General features: G+C 40.7%; 1 protein-coding gene across 9 annotated transcripts in view; it reads right to left on the reverse strand.

Moving 5' to 3' along the window:
• The window catches only part of CCSER2 (coiled-coil serine rich protein 2), a 131075-nt gene extending 119873 nt beyond the window's left edge, over window positions 1-11202 (reverse strand). For all 9 annotated transcript variants that reach the window (XM_074958782.1, XM_074958781.1, XM_074958787.1 and 6 more), the window contains exon 1: window positions 10922-11202. The gene's annotated coding sequence lies outside the window, so the exon portion shown is untranslated. The remainder of the gene's footprint in view (window positions 1-10921) is intronic.
• Window positions 11203-12967: the final 1765 nt, after the last annotated feature.

Below are 12967 nucleotides of genomic sequence, written 5' to 3' on the forward strand. Positions count from 1 at the left end.
CTTGCCACATCCCAGAACAGTTAGTCAATGAAAAACCGTGAGAAACAACAACAATCAAAGCCTCTTAAATATAGAAAAGAAACTCTGCAACAAGGCAGAGGTTCATCCGGCCTGTGAATAGACATGAAAGACTGTTTTCAGTATAACAGTGTAAAGAAAGGCAATCTGAATCCATTCACTGAGGGAAACCCCTGACGGAAGGGGTGCTTTCACGAACATTTGTATTCTAGTTATTGATAAACTAGCCAGCTTCTAAACAGACTGAACTTGGAGAGGAAAAAAAAAATCTATTTTATCTAATAAAGTAAACCATTGATAAATGTAGAGACAAATTCACGCTTTATGATTTTGTTTTGTTTTGTAAGAACATGTTTCCACCACTCTCTGGTTTCTAGTTAAATCTTTATTCTTTCATATAATGAAACAAAAGGAGGTTTATTTAAAGGCTCACAAGTGCTGCGTGGTTTACAGGAGCAGTGGTTTAAGGTAAAACTGCTAAATTAGGGTACGGTACACCTTTGGGTGCAGAGGATCTGGAAATTCTGTGAGTAGCCAGTGTCACGGGATGGACATCCCAGGGGAATGATCAAAGAGATTTGGTGATTTAGGCACATCTATTGCTAAACTGCCTGGAGAAGGAAGGGCGGGCATATGTCCACAGGAGAATGCCTGACTGGCTGAAGGGCTGACAGGTGCCAAAAAGCTGACACGCAGCTACCACAAGAGAGACTCCCTCTCATTGGAGACAGGAGGTAACAGGGTGACTCACAGTCCTGAGAACCATCACAGACTTGAAGTTTGTTTAAAAGATTGTGACAAGATGTAGATGTAGGGAACAGGAACAGTACAACAATGAAAAGCTTATTTAAAGTTACTTATTAACAAATTAAGACCATCACAATGACATGTCGAAGTCTGGGGTTCACATCACCTTCATCTTGTATTTACAGAATAGATGGCACAGGTAGACAGGATTACCATAATAACTGTTCAAATTAGCATTACAAACAATAAATAATGATATGGAATACTGATGGTCAGAGTAAGTGTCCTGTTACTGTTTCTGCTGCCTCCATCATGGAAATGAAGGACAAAGTTAAATTAATCTCAAGCCATGTCATTTACTGTAGTTTCCAGTTACCACGACCCAGATGATAAAATGTAGGTCACATTAAAAGTACATAAATTCTGTATTTTAATGTACTCAAGCTTTAACTGTCCTACCGTACATACTATTCATTCATTAACAATCAGGGAAAAGGTTAACAAGTTCATTTTTGTAAGTGATATTTTAAGTGAAACAGTATTTTTAATACTTCATAAACTAAAGAGTCCCTGGCTCAGCAGCTGTGCATAAGCTTAATCAGCAATTCAATAGTCAGCCTAAAGATGCTGCCAGAGTATATAGATTTTTTTCCTATATGCAGGGGGAAGGGGGGAAATCTGGAGATAATGGCAGCAATATGCAAGAAACTAAGATCAGAACTGACCATGGACTTTTGGTCATCGTAACAAACAGGTTATGAAAAGATTATCTCAGGGTATTGCTGGAACAAGTGGGTGTGGGGAGAGGAGAACAGCACATCCTTCTTTTGACTCTTCCCATTCTCCTCTCTTTTCAGGACTGATACAGCAGCATTATGTTCTCAGAGCCAGAATGCTTTTTATATATGTATAAAAAGTTGAGAGCCATAAATAATTGAACAGTATAAGACTAGGGAATTTAGGTATGACGGTGCATCCAACAAGCCGCCTTTCCAACACAGGATTACAAATGATACATTCAAGAAGTGAATGGGATTGAAATTTTCAACGGAAGTCAGGATATAGTAATATGTTTCACAGCTAAGAGAAAGAAAAAAAAGCCTGTAAAAACAGTTTTGGAGTTCACTGTGCAGCACTAACACAAGAAGATGGTAATTTGAGACTGAACGACATGAACTTTGTACATTCATCTCCGACTCTCCTCCGCCAGATAAAGAAATGACATTGCCTAGTCTCATTAAAGATAAACTTTTATTGAAATTGGTTATGTTTGCTTCAAATATTGGTTTTTTTAGATTTAAAAAAAAATCAAGGAAACGTTCAGAATAGTGTTTCTGTTCACCTATTTTAACTGTTGATTTGCAGAATGCAACATATTTTGGTATTAGCAAATGGAGCCCAGATTTAAAAACATCAAAGTTGAGAAATAATATGTTTATTAGTCAGCAACACAACCAAGAGTCTGGAAATGTTAAACAGAAATATATTTAAAAGATCTCCAAGAAGTTGGAAGACTTCTGTAACAAATCCTAAATATCTCCATTTCTTGATTGTTTCTCTTTGTTTGTTTAAATAAAGATACCATACTCCACCCCAAGTCTTTCCTACCTACTATTCTGACCATCACTAAGAAAAATTACCTGCAATAATTTTCACAAAAACGTATTAGACTCACATGTCTGGATGTTGTCCTAACAAGCACAAGACCCAAATGGGGGCTCCCAAAGCAATGAGGTTTTGAAAGATGTTCCTCTTTTACATTCCACCTCCAAAACACAAGGGCAAATATAATAGTCCCTTTCGCTGCTACTACCTTTGAGAGCAGGAAAAATATTTACAAGAGTCAGCATGAATCCTACTCTACAAGAAAGGTTAGTGCATGAGTGAGAATATTAAAATTTCATACCTTAAAAAAAAAGGACAAATATGTTATTTCTTTTCCTCAAGATCTACTATTAATACATTCCTACTCTTCAAGATTTTGAGGAAGTTCCTAACAATAAGCTCTACAAGGATCACAATAAAATAACTATCAAGCACAGGTTTCTCACAACCAAATAATGGACTTAATCAGTGTTCATATTGCTAGAAGCTAGTCCATGGAAGGCCTACTTGTTATGAAGGCATCACACCAGCCTTAAAGTATGTTTGTGAAGAACTATAATAAAAGCACAATAGCTCTACTTCTAATGTGTATTCGGTGCCATCTGTGAGATTAAGCAAGTTTACTGTTGTATTCCTGTTCATGCTGCAATGCCCGAGAGAATTCCATTGCTACTTTGTATCACCAAAATTGTTTTCTAAATTGCAGTCAGTTATACTTCCACAAGCCCACTGAAGTCAACAAGATTGTTCAGTGATCACGGATAGCCAAGTTCAGCCAGCAAAATCTTTATTAAATGATGGACATGCACAAAACAAGATCAGCTTGCTTCAAAATCCAGGTTATGTATGCAAAGACAACAGTTAAAAATGACATTTTAATTGAAAAGTGGGCACACTGATAAGGCTCTAATGAGATTGATTGTGGATCTCCAAGTGTTTTAAGAGCTACAGTCATCTTTCAGTCTAGAACTGCTTTTTAACCAAGTTGTAAAATGAGAGAGTCTGGTCTCAGTGAGAACATTAACTAAAAAAACCTAAGGATGGTATCGGATGCATGAATCCACAAAATAATGCTTTAATTAAACGTCAGATTACTCCTATGTTACGATATTTTGAGCTGGTAAGCAACCTAATGATTATGGTAGGTAAGCATAACATCTTGTTATTATGGAAGAATTCTGAAAGAGATTCAGCCATATTTAAATAGACAAAGTTAGGATGTTCCTACGGATGAAGCCTGTTCCGGATGAGGATTCTAGGATAAGTCAATAGTTGGGCTTCGTTAAGATTCACTGAGCTAACTGAACATTATTCTCAGCACAGTAGCATACAGATGTGTGACCACAACCATGTGTCATGAGACATAAGGCAATGAATGCTAATCCAAGAAGTTTAATCACTGAATGTGTCATGTATAAGGATAACAATATCTTTTGGTAAGACAGTCCATTGAAAATGGATATCAAACCTGAAATTAACAGGTATGGGGTTAGAAGAAATTCCCTGCACATGCAGGAAACTGAGCATTAACTTCTATGATCAAAGTTGATCACTAGGAATGACGCACAAGTAAGCCAAAGGAGGATCTGTGGAGTTCCTTCACAATGCGAGACCTACACATACACTCGCTAATAGACGCCTTGCATGGGCTGCCTATTTACAGGTAAGCTTTGTTCCATATTTATGCAAGTAAAGGGAAATCTTGTATAACCATAGCCTGCCTTACTTTACCAAAAATCACACCCCAAGAATTAAGTCCTCACCAGCAGATCTGATTTAAGCCAGAGTCATCCCAAGAGACAAACAGGTTTATATAATCTGAAGTATCATCAGGGTGGTCACACATGAATGGACTGCTGCCAAAGATGGCAGCTCCAGAATTAATTCCATGTCACAAAGATATTGGGCAAAGTATGACTGCCAAGACAAGTCTCCATTTTGCATTTCTAACACAGAAGAACTGTGAGAATACAAATATTGCTGTGACCAGTCAATCTGTCATGTCTTTATATAAAATGTACAAATCCACCATTTTGGGAGACTATGGCAATGTTGAGTTACTTCACACAGATAGCAGAGACCCCACCAAGTCCTAACTGGTTGTACACAATAGGAAAATAGGAAAATATAAAAATTTATAACCTCTCACTGGACCAGTGGACAAAATTTCTTAGGAAGGAAAGACAGGGAAGAGAGCCGAAAGTGAAATAAGTTTAAAGTATTTCTGTGCTCACTGAGAGAGCAGGAAATTTGCAGACCAGCAGAGGCAGAATTAAACTGTGTTCTCACAAAAGAAGGGGCTGAAACCAAGTATTTCTCCTGACTCACAAGTGAGGTCCTCCCTTCTAGCCTGCCATAGCAGAGAGAAAATGTGTGGAATGGGAATACTGTGTGTGAACAAGAAATAACCAATATTTTCTTGTATTTTATTTTGAGTATATCCACTCATTTACAAAGTTTTTCAAAAGGCATGCAACAAGATAAGCAGGCACCGCATATATCCACTCTGCAAGCTTCATAAGGTTAGGCAATTCTTTTTGATAATTTTCCAAGCATCTTAATGGCTAACTGGATTAACCTTAAATATTCAGTGCCTTGTGCTTCACTTTTCCACATATTCTATTTCCTTTCATATATTCACATGTTCACCTTAAGCTTTTCATCACTATAATAGAACAGTGGATTAAAATTAAAAGAAGAGGCTAAAGCTAACAAGTTTAATTCAAGATGTTTAATTGAACATTGTCGTATTAAAAAGTGGACTTGGCAGCAAGTAATTGACATTGCCAAAATCAACTCACATTACACAAGATTTGTGAGAAAAAAAACACTGTACTCTACTGTCAGGCACATTTTCTATTAACTAACTATAAGAAACTTGTCAGCATCAATTCCCACTCAAAAGCCATGTGTTGATTTGCCTTACAAAATGATATAAACAAAAAATTCAGACTGCCTTCCTGGTGGTAAATTAAAAGAAAAAAGTTGAAGAGGATTCAGGATATTCCACCATTGCAGAAAGGTATAGCCCAATAAAAATATCAAAAAGTCTGTCTGAGAACAGTAACTTAGATAGCACCAGACACTAGACTTCAGATTATTACAAAGAGTTTGTCCTGCTTTGACTACTGAATTTTAAAAAAAAAAAAAAAAATTTAAAAGCTCAGCAGTGATATGCATATTGATTCACCAGATGCTTGGAATACCAATGACATTGAAAGTACCCAGAGGTTTGTAATTTGTATCCAGTATCAGGACTTATTTTCCAAATTAAGTTTGAGCAACAGATGTCCTATTTAAGCGTAAGAATATAGTTACTAAGAGACAAATACTGACATACAATAAAATAAAAAGTTAACTATTAGCCAGTAAGCATCCTATGTCCTATGAAGACAAATATAGTAGAACTTCAGAGTTATGAACACACCAGTCAACGACACCCCTCATTTTGAACCAGAAGTACACAATCAGGCAGCAGCAGAGACCCAAAAACAAAAACAGTACAGAACTGTGTTAAACAAACTACTAAAAAAATAAAGGGAAAGCAGCATTTTTCTTCTGCATAGTAAAGTTTCAAAGCTGTATTAAGTCAGTGTTCAGCTGTAAACTTTTGAAAGAACAACCGTAACGTTTTGTTCAGAGTTAAACATTTTAGAGTTAAGAGCAACCTACAAACACCTTGTGAATGGAACTCTGAGGTTCTCCTGTATGTGTTTGACTCAGACTGTACAACATCACACAGTCATACCAGATTACACAATGCTGTGATAACACAGACTATAAAAATGAATCAGGTGCCAGATATTACCTTCAGGGCAAAGATGTGATAATTAACAGAAAATTACCATATTCTTAGTCTTATTGTAGGATCCATCTCCTGCTTACTACACTGGTTTTAACAAAAATTTCTCTTAAATGCTCAGCATATTTAATCTCTCAGATTAAGTAACAAGGTAAAAGTGTGCCTCAACAGAAGGAACTCAAAACAAAAATAGTATTCACAAGATTTAAAATACACATGCATATAGCTCTATTTGTGTACAAATTATATTTGAACCATATTTACAACTAGATTATTCCCTAAATATGTATAGATTTTTGTCCTCTGATTCAAGATACTTTTTTTGAGTGCATCTACTCCAACCTCAAATGCATAAATATGCATTATGCATCATATGCAAAATTGCAATAGAAAAACGAAAGATGTGTTTCATGTTCAACCTACTTTGGAAGCTAACAGTAGTATGTAAATTGAAAAAGGTTACTACTATACATAGTTCAAAACATATAGATTTCTATACTTGTAAAAGTCATTTAATGACTGGCTACTGAAAATGAAGCCACAAAAAACAAACATCCTCTTCACAGACCCACAGCTGGAATGTAACAAGATACTATTCTTTCACAGACAACCTATGTGTAACTTTAACCAGTGTTGGCAAAATTTACACCAGGTGTCAGCCATTATATTACTTTTTTAAAAATAAGATTAAGTTGTAATTCAAATTTTACTTTAATTTAAGGAGAATCAGCTATACCAAACTGTTTTATTTTCTATATCAATTACTTCCAGATACTATATATTGAAGAGGGGCTTTCATACATGAACATGTTAAATGCTTTACATGTTTTATGACAAATTTACCAGTTACCAAAGTTTATTCAAGAAACTGATCCCTCATTCTGTTTTCTCACATATTATACTCTCCTCATATTCAGCCCAGAGTGCTTTGGATAGGCATCTTTTTATTATTTGAATTGAAATAAAATAAATTATGCATTTTAGCCTCCTAATTACAGAAAGCACCACTAGATATTCGATAACCTTACCATCCTTTTTGGCAAGGAGTCACCCAACATAAACCTAACATGGATACCTTTCTCTTGTTAAAAAGACAGCCCTGTTGATTACACTTCAGCATATTGACAGTATCACAGTAGAATATGCAATAAATGTATCCACTGAATAAAATTAAGGTTATCATTTCCAGAGATATGAACTCTAGCTATCTTATGCAAACAAGATTTTTTTTATTATTTAGACATGATTTTTGCAAGATGCTTCTAGTTCTACAGAAGCTCTGCTACCTCTTCACTGTCAGTGGCGAATTCCCAGTATCTTAATCATTTAAAAGGGATAGAGTCAGATTTGAAAGTACTAGGCCCCATTCTTGGAAACCCTTACCCACATGTGTAGTCCCATTACACTTAGTGGGACTAAACATAAACAAAGTTACTCAAGCGTGATTTGACCAGATTGAGGTCATGTTTCTGGGCGAGAAAACATGGTAACTACACTACTAACTCCTTAGATAAATATTTAGAGTTGCTTTTTAAAAAAAATCAAGGTTTAATAAAGACTAAAAATAAGAAAATTTCCAAAGTAAAAATATTCCCATTATTTGTTCAAAGTAGTTTTTCATTTGTATTTACAAAACAATACCCTACAATGATTGCAGCCAAAACAGTAGGAACCTAATAATGAAACTGACTATGAACAAAATAAAATTGTCTAACCAATTTTCATTATCTGCTCTGACAGAGCAAAGGATAAAAAGAGCATAATAATGTTTTTAAATTCTTTACATTAATAATAACCAGACAGATCCATATCTAGGTTCTTAACTTTAGACACTCACTTTTGCAATATTTAGCCAATGTTTAAAATATATAAATTCTAACTTCACAGAATCCATTACACTATGCATGCTGTTTGTCTACATTTTGAATTTCTTTCAAATTCAAAAAGACCAGTAGTACTTGTGGCACCTTAGAGACTAAAATTTATTTGAGCATAAGCTTTCATAGGCTACAGCGAAAGCTTATGCTCAAATAAATTTGTTAGTCTCTAAGATGCCACAAGTACTCCTGGTCTTTTTGCGGATACAGACTAACACGGCTGCTATTCTGAAACCTTTCAATTTCAAGAGTTTATTAGTTTCATTTTTGTTTATAAAAGTAACTTTTTGGTTCCTAAACACTACCATAATGCTGAACTTTGGAATGGAAAGTACTAGAGAAGAATGTTTTTTAAAAACTGTTTCTATTGGAATTTACAAACATTTCCATGGTTTGTATTGGGTTTTGGTTCTATAAAAATGCACCAGAATAAAAGCTTACATGTTGCACCAGAATTAGTAGTAGAAGCAGCAGCAGCATTTTACCACTCCAGGCTCACACACAACATGCAAATACGTGGTAAGAGCTAAGGCACCAATACAACAAGCTGACCCATGCAAGTGGACCTCTATGATTGCATGGAGATTCAACGGCTTCAACGGGAGTCTTCCCACAAAAACACGCTTGAGGCCAAGTTAAACAATAAACCATACGTCAAATGCACTCTTTTCAACCCCTGACAAATTGAAGCTGGTGAATTAACCACTGAGTTCAGCTTTTGTTTTCGAAAAACAAAAAACTTTTACAAAATAAACAAATTGCAGCTCCGAAGTCTAAGTTTCACTCCCTTTTCTATGATGAGCAACCTTCTAATATTCTACTTGCCCACTGACAGGTTTTGGGGGTTTTTTACCCATTGTAGATAACGAGTAAAATATTTTTAGCTCTCTCATTATGGGAAGAGATGAGAAAATGTTGTTTGTTAAGTGTTAAATATAAATTTTACATAGTGATGTAGGCAAGTGGTTACCTCAAGTACTGGCCCATGTATCTGTCATGATGTTTTAGTCTTCCCCTCTTTACCTCATGTCTGTGTTGGACACTAGTATGCTGCCACAGCATTGTTCCCGTTCAGTTCTGCAATCTTTGGCCTCGTCTACGCTACGGAGTAAGGTCAACATAAGGCTGCTTTCAGTGACCTAACTATGTCAGTGTCTACACTAGAATGGTGCTCCCACCGAGGTAAGCTGCCCAATACATTGACCTAATAACTCCACCTCTGCAAAAGGCATAGCACTTAGGTCAGTGTAATTAGGGTGAGTGTGTCTGTGTAGACACTGCATTACTCACAGCACCTGCTGGCAGTCCGGAGCCCTGCTGCCAACTCATGGTGAGGAATTGGTAGGGGCAGAAGGAGAACCCAAGCCCAGTCACCGCCCAGGCTGGGCTCTCCTTCCCCCACCAAATCCCTCATTGGGAGGCAGCTGGGCTCTCCTTCTCCCCATGAGGCTGCAGCGGTCTCCAGGGGATCAGACCAGCAGCAAGGCTCCCAGTGGGAGTGCCCCCCACTCCCTGCCCTAAATCTGACAGCCCAAGCTATTAGCCCAGCACAGGCTTCAATTTCACAGCAGGGAGTCTACCTGCGGTGAAACTGACATTCCTTTTAGTTCAAGCAGGAATCAGAGAAGAAATGTGAAATAGCAGCAGCTGTGAAACTGACAGGAATGTCAATTTCACTGCAGGTAGGTTCCCTGATGTCAAATTGAGCCCCTGCCTGGCACACAGCTGGAGCGGTCAGTGCCCCAGACTCCAGCTGTCAGTACCTCACAATGCCTCACTTCAGTCAGTGCAAGTGCTCCTGGTAAGGACGCACACTACCAGCAGGAGGGTAATGTGGATACAACGGCTGTTTTAATTACCACAGAACCTGAAGGTCAACCTAATTTTGTAGTTTAGACAAGCCCTCAGTTTGAAGACAGAGCTTGAGCTGCTCCAAGTCAAGGTTACGGTTTGATGTTGCCTAAGTTCATTGGCACATTAAAGTACATTTGATTGAATATGAAGTTACAAAAGGCAATGGGTGATACAGGCAAGGTCTTATCCTCATTAATGGAATGTGAATTTATTTCTTTCCAAAAACCATTTTCCTGTTATTGTTACAAGCAACCCCTAGAGTAAAACTGAAAGACAGAGAAAAAGATTATCTATTTTTTCAGGTTGTTTACTTCAGGCATGTGCATTTCCCATGTTAGACCCCAACCCTACAAAGGGCTCCTCACAGGCAAACTCACAGACTCACACTTTGCACAGATTCTTTTCCTTCAGCGGGGCCTTAACTAGCGGTTTCCCCTATTGTTTCCGTGGGTGTTAGCAACAGGAAAAAGTCATGTTTAAAATAGAGAAGAGGTGATTGCAGCGGTGTACCACTCAAGACTACTTTTAACTCATCATCCTGCTACAGCTGCCCCCAAAGAATGCCCCAACGGGCATGGCGGCCCTGGTGTAGAGCCCTGCGGCCCACGATGGCCACACCTCTGGCACAGGTAGCACAGCAGTCAACGCTGCGAAGCCATCAGCTGCTGCAAGTGACATTCAGACAAGATAAAAGGTTAAGGCTGCGCCCTGCTATTAGCGTATCATGCAGAGAGAGCCTCCCTCCTGCCCAGGCGGCTCATGTTTTTCATGACACAGCCCCTTGGCCTAGGAGCCTGGTGATGCTGCAGCATCCCCGGCACAGCCAGCAAATCACAGCCAAGCCCCAACCCACCCAGGCACCACGAGATGGGATGGCTGCATCGACAGCAAGACGCCCGGCCAAGGGGTGGGGAAGGGACCTCAACCCCGCAGCCCGGGGGAGGGTCCAGCCCCCCGGTACTCCCGGCGTAGGGGGAGGGGTCTTGCTGCACTCGCCCCCCGCCGCCGCCGCACTCACCAGAGGGATGGGATCTGGGGGTGGGGTCTGTGCGGTCTCCTCCTGCAGGGCCCGGGCTCCGCGTCCCGCCGTCTCGGATGAATGCCGGCAGCCGGCGGCGCCTGGCAGCTAAGGGGTGGGATGGGCCGGACTCCGCGCACACCCGAGCAACGTCCTTCGTGCTCTGGCCCCTCCCCCGGAAGTCAGGCCCGCTCCGCGGCCGGGGCTGATAGCTGACAATGAGGTAAGCGCCTGCTACGGCGCACGCGCAGCCGCTGCCGAAAGCAGCATGCGCGCGCCCGTCCTACTCCTTCTTCTTCCTCGCCCCGCGGGCGCGCGCGGGCGCTACTGTCTTCCCTGTTCGATTTCTCTCAACGGCTTTTCCCGCCCGCCCTGACTCAAACCTGCGCTGGGAGAAGGAACGTGTGGCCACGCCGGGCCTCCGCGTAGGGGCTGGGGGCGGTCTGCATCTGACACACCCAACCCCCGCATCCGGATGGTTCCGGGAGGGCGGGGGGCGACGGCCGTTCAGAAGACCCTCCCCAGCTCCCGCGCCGGGCCACCCTGCCTGGCGTCCTCCGGGTGCGGGATGAGGAGGCCCAGTGTGTACGTGGGGGGGGGGGGGCTCGTAGGAGACGGTTCTCTTAAGCTCCTCTCAGCACATGTACCTGGTACAGGCAGAGCCCCGCCATGCTGCCACCCTGGCGGGGCGCCACGCCCTGCCTAGAGCAGGGAGTTGGACAGCCGGGGTGGCACACCGGTGCTCGCCCATGCAGCCGTCTGGTCAGTTTCTTGGCTCTCCCATTGCTGTGCCAGCTTTTCATCGGTTTTAGTGCCAAGCCTGCTTTGGCTGCCCTGCCCTTGCTGCTTCCAGCCAGCTCCCTTCTTTGCTCTTCTTAATTGTGTTTACCTCAGTTCAGGCCTGTGATTCAGCACCTATACCTCAGTGGTTGGCTTTTGCCATCAGTATGTGTATTTCAGTGCTTCTGTAATTTATTTATGCATTTGTTTATCTGCATTGCTTCAGTTTTATCTGTGGTTTTGGAGTACCAAAGTGTCTCATTCTTAGTATCTTATTTTTCTGCATGTCAGATTCCTCATTCCCTTGAGAAGAAGGAAGACCACTCAGAAGCTTTGAGGCGTGTCCATGGAGAAGAAAAAAATCCTTATAAATGATGAGCATAGTTGCTGCAATCTCTGCCTGGAAGTTGGGCACACTGCATAAGGATGTCAGAGCTGTTTGCAGCTGTCAGTCCAGCTATTGGGAATGCCTCCAGCTAGGGATGCTGGAACTATTTTTACAGTGGCGTGCTGAGAGCCATTGAACCAAACTGTAAACCCTGTATATAAGGAAACCACTTCAAGCCAGGGGGTGTGGCAGCACTCCTAGTTCCAGCACCTATGACTCCAGGTTCTCCTGAAAACAATCCCTGAAAATGCCAGCCCAGAGTCCTTCAAAAAAACAAACCCATCTTGAAGCACTTCTCTACCACTTATTGGCATAGTTTGAGTGCCTCTGATCTATTATCACTTTAGATAAGCTATTACCAGCAGGAGAGTGGGGTGGGAGGAGGTATTGTTTCATGGTCTCTGTGTATATAATGTCTTTTGCAGTTTCCACAGTATGCATCCGATGAAGTGAACTGTAGCTCACGACAGCTTATGCTCAAATAAATTGGCTAGTCTCTAAGGTGCCACAAGTACTCCTTTTCTTTTTCTGATCTATTAATACATTTAACCTCATAACATCTCAGAAGCATGATTATCCCCATGGTGTAAATGGGAAAAATGAAGCAAGAGAGATTGTCATTTAGCAAAGTCACAAAGATAGCAAATCCAGGAAATAATTCCAAATTTCCTGACTTCCAGCCCATTGCCTTACCCACAAGACCGTTCTTCCTTTGAATCAGCTTCAACCACCAAAAGCATAAGGACTCAGCAAACCTACTACCTGCATCAGAATAAACTTAGGTTTCCCCTAATACGTTTAATAAAGAAGCCTTACTGTCCCCACTAAAGCATTCTGTATCATCCCTTCCACACAGAGGAGAGCATGGGCCACTACTT

This window comes from Natator depressus, chromosome 7 (genome assembly GCF_965152275.1).
Source record: "Natator depressus isolate rNatDep1 chromosome 7, rNatDep2.hap1, whole genome shotgun sequence".
Classification (NCBI taxonomy): Eukaryota; Metazoa; Chordata; order Testudines; family Cheloniidae; genus Natator; species Natator depressus.